Source organism: Phalacrocorax aristotelis, chromosome 1 (assembly GCF_949628215.1).
Source record: "Phalacrocorax aristotelis chromosome 1, bGulAri2.1, whole genome shotgun sequence".
In the NCBI taxonomy this organism is placed as follows: Eukaryota; Metazoa; Chordata; class Aves; order Suliformes; family Phalacrocoracidae; genus Phalacrocorax; species Phalacrocorax aristotelis.
In genome coordinates, this window is record NC_134276.1 from 97,639,791 (window position 1) to 97,649,473 (window position 9,683).

Sequence of the window (9,683 nt, forward strand, 5' to 3'; positions counted from 1 at the left end):
CATAACTTTTGCTTTTTCTTGACTTTTACATGTTTGGAATGGACTTCTGTAACTCAAAGACTGTAGGACTGTGTGATTTAGGGTATATTCACTTTTTTTTGTAACGTTCATTTTCACTAGGGTGGGAAACGTACACATGAACACCTACAGTCTGCAGACCTGTGAAAACCAGTTGCTGCACGCCTTGGAGGATGAAGAGGATTGCAACAACGTCATTTTGACCATGAGGACAACTGCGGTTTCTCTCTGACTTACAGTGCCCAGAGCACCCCCAAAACCTGACTGTAAGCATTGTAGTTCATCGTCTTTTTAAAGTCAGTTTTGGGGGTAGCACCCCAATCTTCACACCAGGAGGCAGCTCTCCCAGGGAATCTTAGCAGAATGAAAACCTGGAAAGATCACCGCAAAATACGCCACAGCAGTTCTCCAGATGTAATATAGGCAACAGACTTTTTAAGCATTTCAGCTCACTTCAGCCCAGAAAAATTGTATTTCTTTCACCAAAAAATTGTTGATTCAATAGAGCTTCTTATGCTCACTTCTTTCAGCATTTTGCTTGCTATCCATTGTAGAAAGGCATTCTTCTGCTCCTGGCAGATGAAGATTCCTGTAGTCAAATAGTTCTGGATGTTATCCCAGGCCTTTTTTTCTCCCTTTCTCATTCCCCTTCTTTCCTACATCTTTCCCAGATTGAAGCAGGCTTTGCACAGATTTGGAGGATTTTTAATTTCACAGTGTGTTTGAAAAAGAAGAGTGACTCAGGGGATAGAAAACACATGAAATGAAGCAATGACTTCAACTACAAAATTCTGAAAGCCAATGCCTTCTTATGCCTGCATTAATTTGATTCAACAAGTTACCAGTATCTTCTGTATTCCTACAGATTCCTTCCTAGGACAATTCCCAAGAAAGAGCATAAGTAAATGCATGAATTTTCACTTATTTCCTCTTCTGCACTTCCTGAGATGTCCTGTTGCCCCCTGTGTCTTACCTTCACCCCTGTAATGGCTAACAAGACTAGTCCTGGGCTCAAAGCTAAGCCTGCAGACAAGGGTTTGCCAGACTTCAGTTTCTAGTCTGGTGTTAATTCCTATAAGCGTAGAACTCAGTGCAGATACACAGGGGCAGTGAATTAAAAACAACTGCTGTAATTTTAGTCTTGCTACAATGACAATGGCTTCAACTTCTTAGTTTTATATATTTTGCTTTAGGAGCCAGCTTCTCTTCTCTTGCAAAGGGACATGTCTCTAAGGCACTCAATAGAAAGTCTGAACTATTCCAACTCAGCAGCTAATGCCTGTATTTTATGAATCAGAGAAACAGCATTTTCTTCAGCTATTCCCCCCTCCCCTTTTGTTTCTATAAATTTCCTTCCGGCCAACATTCCCTCTGCCCACATTTTTAGAGCAACACACATATTATTGAATGTACCTGCGTCCATCTCAAATTTCCCAAGATCATTTCCTGAGCCATTCCTTCTGAGTGTTTGTATTCCATGTGTATCTTAAAACTTAAAAAGAAAAAAAAGTGAGAAATCATTTACCCATCACCTCCACATACCTCACTTAATGCCCTTCTCGCTCAGTTCGCTGAATATTGTCTTCAAACTTCCTAAAGATTGGGGACAAACTATGTTTTTTTGTCCGGTTAACTGACTCCGAAACTAATAGCTTTTGTTACAGAGAAAAGCCATGGCAAAACAACCCATCCAGAAAAAAAAAAAAAAAAAGAGGGGGAAGAATATCCCAGAAGCATAAAGAGCCAAGAAAACAACTTTTACTTGAACACACGGGATTTTTAGCAATGTGTTACTGCAGGTCAGGAGCTCTGGATGGAGGGCTGTCACTGAGGGACTGCATCGTGCAGTGCCTGTTTGAGCCTCCAAGGAACACAAGCAGACATGTCCAGCATCTGTGGCAGGAATCTTTTGTGGTCAGTTCCTGCATCCAGGCAGGCTGATGGCCCAGCACTGTCCGTGTAATGCCCCTCCAGTGTTTCAGTGTCTTTCCCCTGCCTTGAATGTCATCTATTCCTCCAGCCCTGCAAAGGGAAGTCCCACAGTCTGACCACAGGCATCGAACTGAATCCCAGAAGCCTCCCAAAAGTTACTTCAGTGACAATCAATTGTTTGCCCCTCTTAGTGGTTGACCAGATCTGACTGCAGGCTGAGCTCTGACTATCTGGCTTGCATGACATGACCATAACGTTGTCCTTAGCCTTTAAAAATCATACTGCACAGATATTGAAAACCATCCTACCGGCACACACAATACACTCCGCAGGAGCTGTGTAATTACCAGCAGCAACCTCCTCCTCCTACCTTCCACATGCCCAAAAATTCCTAAAAATGAAAGGTTTATCAAGTAAAATGAGTACTATGATATCCTTTTGCTTCCTTTCAAAGGACGTTCCCAGGTGCTCCACAGCCCAGGGCAGCCAAAGCCCCAGTCAGTGCTTTCCTTCTTTTCCTTGTTCCCTTATTCTCTCCCACAGAATTAATTCCTTTCCTTTTCCTCTATCTTGTCCATTACGAACGCACTGCCACAAAGCCACGGTATGAATAGCAAGGGATGGCTATTGCGTGTGACTGGTCGCCTGTCCTGGGCCCTCTGTGCCTTCCGGAGTTGCACCATGTGGTAGAAGAAAGGACAGACGGAAAAGAAAGAAAAAGCAGTGATTTGGAAGTCACCGGTGACCATCACCTGAGGAAGAACAGCGTAATGTAGACAAGCACGTCACTCTTCAGAAACACGCCTGGTAAGTACGTTGTAGTGGGAGCCCTGCCTAAATGTCTACAAAAGCTGGATAGGAGAGAGAGGACCTGGACTAGGGCAGCACAGTGCAGGCAACCACGAGGCACTGTCAGGACAAAAAAAGTAATACCCACATATTTTTCTCCCTATTTTAAAAGGTTACATTTAGTATTCTGTAACTTAAAAAAAGAGTGTGTGCTATACCATAAGGCCATTAGCTGGCAGTGTGTGCCAGATACACGCTGCCACTGGGATTTAAGCATCAAGGACAGCTTCAGCTGTGTCACAAGAGTCACAGTAAGGAAGAACTGTGGAGTCATAGCAAACATATAGGTAACATACACTTATTATAACAAGATATTGTTTACCGAGGAAGCCTATTCAGGACCTGGCAGTCAAAGATTAACAAAAAGGGTGCATGACCTGACTCCCCGTGCGCAGCTGTGGCGTTCTGGTGTGGAAGAGAGAAAATAATTCATTCGTTTATAGAAAGCCAGTGTTGGTCCAAGGTTGGGGAAAGGGTGCATAGAAAATAACTTGCAGCTATTTTAAACCTAATGCTTGTTTCCCCACTTGCTGAGCAGTATGCTGATGAAAACAACCTTATTCCTGCCACATGCTGCCCACCAAGAAGCAGAGCAGGGAAACCCCTGAAACCAAATAATTGTTTCCTTGATCTCAACTTTCGTGTCAAAAAGCAGCAACTTTAAAAACATTAAGTAACCCTCCTGCTTATTCCTGCCTTTTAAATTTCTCCAGCCATCTTCATCTGCAGCTACTCCACTGATTTTAATGCTAGGAAAAGGTGTCAGAGGAACAGGTCTAGAGAATGACACCTTTATACGACTGGGGAGCAGTACCTGTATAGCCTTCCTTTCAGTTCAAGCTTTCAATGATCTTCCCCAAAGATGCATGAGAACCACCAGGGCTAATGAGGGTGGCTCACTCCCTCTGCTCACGTGCTCCTTGACTTCTTGCCTAGGATTAAAAAGAATAGTCACACAGACACTCTGATAAATGGGTGGGTTTTTTTTCACGCTGCCTAGTTTGGTGATGGCTAAATGCAAGCTCATATGCTGAAGCTTGCTGTTGTTCCAGGGAGCCAGGCCCTGGCTTTTGGTTCTCAGGGCAGCCCTAGATGACAGTGTGGGAGCTTTCTAGGAGCCACTTGAAATGCACATGGATTCCTCTTCACCTTGCTAAGTGTTTTAGTAGTGGGAAGGAGTATCAGAAAATAGCTCATTCTCATATTTTGTACAATTTTCTCAGTTACTTATATAAAGATTCCTGTACCTGATCAGTCAGTCTGGATCTTTCGTTGCTTAGACTGGTGCCCTTTGAAACAAGTCAGTTATGTGGGAACAGCACCAAAGCTGTGCCTTTGCCTGGAGCTGTGGTTACGGACCATCATGCAGAGTTTCATGGTCAAGTCACTAGACGAATTCTCTCCTCCAGAAAACAAGAAAGTGCTGCTATTGAATCAGAAATAGGAAATGTTTTTGAAGGGGTAATTTGATCTTCCATTTTGAGTTTGACATTCTTTTTAAAAAAAAAAAATTGTATTGCAAAAGTCTTTCCTGATACATATCTTTTAATCTTAGACGTACAGTTACCTATTTTTTTTTTTGTTATCGCTTAGAAGGGCTGAAGTTGAATTTATAAGAATAGGATACAACATTTCATATCAGCTTATAGCTACAGTACATTTGAAAGATGAGCTGTCCAATATGCACCATGTATGCACGTATGATCAGTTCGCATTTTAAAGTATATGTGAGATGTAACGTATGTGTTTCACAAAATAACAACATGCTTTGCATTATATTAACAGGACTGGATCATAGTCATGCCTGACTTGACAAAAGTTAACTGGCTCAGTATTAAAATTATCTAGACAGCGTTTTACGTTGAACATACTTACCCACTCTCTGCTTGGTAGCGAGAGCATTTATTTTTTCCAGAGAAAAAAATTCTTTATGGAAATAATAACATTTCCTACCAAATGCTTTGAGTTACAAGTTTCATTTCACAGAAATGTGCACATGCTGAAAATAAACGCGGTAAAATGAACACAAGTGTTAAGGTGGCTATGGCAAGACTCAAGAGACGTCTAGAGACCTGCATGCAGACACCACCCTAGGAAATATGAGAGGTAGTTACACAAGTGACTGAAAGCTTGCAGAACTTCATAGAGAATAATACAGGTTTTGTACCTCTCCTTAACCAGCCAAAAGCCGCAGGGATGTAGTGAACAATCAGTAAATGCCATAAGGCATTTCTCATGGTGGCAAATGTTGTTTTGTTTCATTTAGTTAGCTCTCCTTCTAAAGAAAAATAATTTTGTATATCAAAATACCTCAACAGTATTAAAATATAACTCAGCATTCCTGCCCCACTAAATCCAATGGCAGGTTTCCAAGCCAGATTATAATAACACCAATATTTCATTTCCAGATAGAAAGTAAAACCCAGCCAGCCTTTAGCAAGATAAAAGCACCTCTGTTTTGAGTCAAATGTTTTTAGGGTCCTAGAAGATAAAACAAAACCCAGCCCTTTGGTGAATACTAGTGCATCAGATTTATGCTGTGTGGCAAAGCAATGAACAAAGTCTGTTACGCCCGGCTGTCTCTGAGGCTGGGGCTCGGACAGCCGTCAACTCTGCTTATTCACATCCACTGGCGAGGGTCCCGTGGCGTCGGGGCGCTGCAGGGGCATCCCGCGGGAGAAGAGGAGGGGAATGTGTCCTTGCACAAATGGCCCGATGACACCCCCTCCTCTGGAGGCGGCATGTCTTTGGGAAGACACTAACAGACAGTGGGAAAATGTGGAGATAAGCAAAGAAAGATCAGAGGGTTAGGCATGGATTGATGAGGAGAGACGAAAACACTAGATATCTAGCTTGGTTAAGTGAAGGTGTAAAACTCCACAGCTATTTAAAGTATGGGCTTGGCAGTGAGGAAGGGGAATTGCCCGTTTTACCCCGAAGGACGAAGCATAAACAGGGTCAGCTAATCATAACCAGAGCGAAACCCAGTGAAGGGTGGTGCAGGCTCCTGGGGGAAGTTTTTGGAAATACCCTTCTTCAGGAGTTATGCAAAGCAGGTCTAGGCATGACATTGGTCTTTGCAGCTTTGGCAGCTTCTGCAGCTGCCGGGGAACCAAAGGGGGGACGGGTGGACTTGGGAGGGTGGAGGATGGTGGCATAGATGGAATCAGTCTAGATGAAGCCTTTCATTTCCTGGTTAGCAGTCATCTGTGGTTTTCTGCATCTTTATGGTTTGCTGAGGGCCAACGCACAGGCTGAGCTTTTAAAGAAAAAATAAAGTAAGAAAAAAACATTTGAGCACATTGAACAGGTTATTAAAATACCACCAGAGGTCACAGAAAAACCCATTTTGAAGCTACCCAGGCTGTCCCATTGTAAAACTGCCAGGTTTTTGCAGCGCTGCCTCATTTTTGCAGTGCTGCCTCTGTGGCGGTGACCAAGGCACCGCTGGCAAGCGGAGCCTCTGATGCTCATTGTGGGCAACTTAGCAGCCATGGGTGGTTTCTGGCAGATGAACAAAACTCTTGTGGTTAGCAGGCCTCTACCAAGATTGTGAAAGCAGAAGACATAAAAAGAGGACTGTTTTCGGATCAACCAGAAACATTGGGCCGCGCTTGCAGACGAGCTGCCCGTTGCCCAGCGGTGCAGGAGAGCTGCTTCCCCAGGGCACTTGGCAGGGGGCACCGGCAGAGACATCCGCTCTTTGTGGAGCCAGGACAAGGTTATCAAGGGTTATTACTAGAAAAAAAGAAAACCAGCATGGCTTTTCCAAAGTAGCTGAAACCGTGAAACTAGTTATGAAAGTTCTCTTCATTTTATGTACGGTTCGGCAACAAAACCTTTTACTTTAATCCTCTCATTTCAAAGTGCCTAGGGTAAAAACCAAGCTCTCCTGAGAAAAACTTCAGTTTAACTGGATTTTATGGCAGCTCCATTGGGTATCTAGGTCCAGTTAATTTCTTATAACATAAGAAAATTTCCAGTGGTACCTGAATTCCCTTCTTCCTCCCACAGGCATACTGTGCCCAGTCTGTGCTCTCACCATAAATGTTTAGAGGAGGTTGAAAAAAAATCACCTGCAGCCCTGTGGGGAGGAGGCAATCTTTGGCTGAAAAAATGACTTTTTTTTTAAAAATAGCAGCCTTTCCCCCAGCTGAACGCTGAATTGGTTAGTGGTAGTCCCCATCCTCAGCTGGCTCAAGGGCCCCTCCTGAACACTTCCGAGCTCTCATTTCCCCATGAGAAATGTACATCATTGCCTCTATATCCTTTGTCTGACAGGGATTGTAGGAAAGGCTTGGGTTTTCACCACTGAGTAAAGCAGAGCACTGTTAAACTTCTGGATAGATCTGGCACCCCAGTCTTTTTTCACCTGCTGTCATTTTTGACCAAGTGAGGCGCGCAAGTTATTTTAGTTGTGAGAAGAAACAGAGACCAGCATCAGATTACTTTGATGTCAGCTTATTTGTTAACAACCAACAACCACACAGAGCCCTGCTTCGATGGAGAAATCATCAAATTTCCTGCTAGCCATGCTAAAACCCCTCTAGCCAACATCCTGGTCCCTCCCAGGGCCTGTTCTTTGGGTCACAAAAGCTTGTTCAACCTTTTCACATAGTCATACACATATACTTACACATCCCATCCCCCCAAATAATATTCAGCTAAAACAAGTCTACCCAAAGCATTAGATGGCTCAGCATTTGCCTTAACTAAGCCCATCATGTGGACCAAAACGAGTTTGCCCAGTAAACTCTGGATGACAGTGTTGGCCACCACCAGCTGGTTGTCTAAAGGAAAAATTTGACCCCAAGCCCCCAGAAATATAGGAGTCATTCTCCATACCACTTCAGTGATGCTAAGCGTAGACAGCTATAGCTAGTTACTAGCACAGAGCAGCACGGACCCACACAAGCTCCCACCGGTAGGTGAAAACCAGCAGAAAATTTAACTCAAGGGAGTTTAAGCAGGTAGGCAGAAAACCTGACCCAGGACAGCTTGTGGATAGGATACCACTGTTAAAGCATATATGCTTAAAATACTGCCTGTGGTCCTGTATCAATCAGTTTAAAATGAGAATCGTCTGGTGTTGATGATCTTCAGCAAAGCAGGTCTAGGTGCTGGTGCCCAGCCACAGTCACTCTAACTGAGTTATACTTATCAGCTCCCCAGGCTCTTTGCCGCATGAAAAATTCTGCCCTGCGTTTCTTTAAAACTGCTGAGCTTCTGTTTCCCACGTTATTGTTTAGCCCATTCCTGGCTCCTGGCTCAAGCACGCGACTAAACACCCCCATCACCTCAGAGCACATGAGAGCTCAGCAAGGTGAGAGAGCCTTTGCTCTCTCCCAAGGTCAGTGTGAAACAGCACCCGAACCACTTGCATGTGTTTGAACGGGCAGTGAGAGAAAAGCAGAGGTTTCTGTTCGCAGGGCATCATCTGGGAAGCGTTACTGTAGCACCTGAGCAGAACTTGCTGGCTGCAGCCCAAACACTTCCAAGAGGCAGCACCAGAGGTACTTTCCATGGGCACGTGTAGGCATTGGCAAGCCAATGCATACTGTGACCATTTCTTGCTACTCCATCTTCCCTCCCTGAAGCTTATAAATGATTTCCCCATGCTGATCCCATGGTTCTGGGGCGGGGTAAGAGCCTTCAAGAAAAAGATTAAGAAAACCCCAGTCATTTAATTGATTTGATTAACAATTACAATTGCCAATTTACAATTATTAATAATTAACTAACAAAAACAGCTGAGACCAAATTAAAGTAATAATTACTTAGGTCATTAATTAATGCCTTGAATTATGAGTCACTTAACTTTAAAGTGGAAACAAACCTTGCACTTTTTCCCTCTCAGCCTTTCCTTGGCCTTTTGCAAGCCCACACAGTCTGTATGGCAGCCAATTAAAATGGCCCTTTGGGATGCAAAAAGTGTAAAGGGACTTTCCAAAAGCCACCTTCTGTCTCGCTCCCCAGTACCCTCGTGATACGCTGCAGCTCCTGTGCTCAGGACAGCACACAGGACCATGCTGTGTCCTCAAAGTCAATGCTTTAGTATAAGGCCCATTAATTGCTGAACCACAGCTCAAACTTCTTGGCTACACAGCACCCTTGAAATACACGGTCCTGGACTGCCACAGTAGGCACCTGCCAGGCATCGGGACTTCCCATGTGGACTGAATATTTAGACCATTAAGTGCATGCTTTACACATCAAGGTCATATTTGATAGAAAGACTCACCTGAGTGAGCTTTGTTAAAGTGGGGGAAACTTTTACTTTATTGTAATCTATCCTGCTTTTCTGAATCTCTATTATAATGACAACTTTCTATTTTTAGATTAACTTTGTATACTCTTTGGCAATTTCCTCAGTCAGCTAATTAAAGCCCTTTGATATTTTTCTCCCCTCTGCTCTCTAGGACTGGTAGGCGACCTCCAAAGGACATGAAGAGTTTATCAGTGCCAGATCAACACAATTAGCCTGTTCTTCTAATGATAACTCTGGAGGGTAAACTCCGGGCCCAGTCAGTAACAGTTTTCCTGCACCAAAATTTAAAGCATTTATCGCCTGTCCCTGTTCCCTTAAATTGTGTGTTCACCACAGATTAATGAAAGTTAAACAATAAACAAATTGCAGTAAGAGTACTCAACCTGGTCTATAGCCAAACACTTTTTCTTCTGAAACTCAAGGACCTCCAGTGCCTAAAAGAAATTTGCTGGATATGGCACAGACGAATGCCTGTGTCTGCATGAATGCATACACATACACACACGTTATTGAGGTACCTGAGCATCCTAGAATCGTTAGTAGAGTTATGAGAGGAAAAGTGTACTCATTTCACAGAAAATCCAAGGTTACAGAGATGTTACAGTAGAGCAAGAGA

General features: G+C 43.6%; 1 long non-coding RNA gene across 1 annotated transcript; it reads left to right on the forward strand.

Annotated features, from left to right (window-relative positions):
- LOC142052130 (uncharacterized) lies at window positions 1-9,683 on the forward strand. The gene is made up of 3 exons (XR_012658731.1): window positions 1-284; window positions 2,494-2,757; window positions 9,219-9,683. It is a non-coding gene; the product is annotated as an uncharacterized LOC142052130 (long non-coding RNA).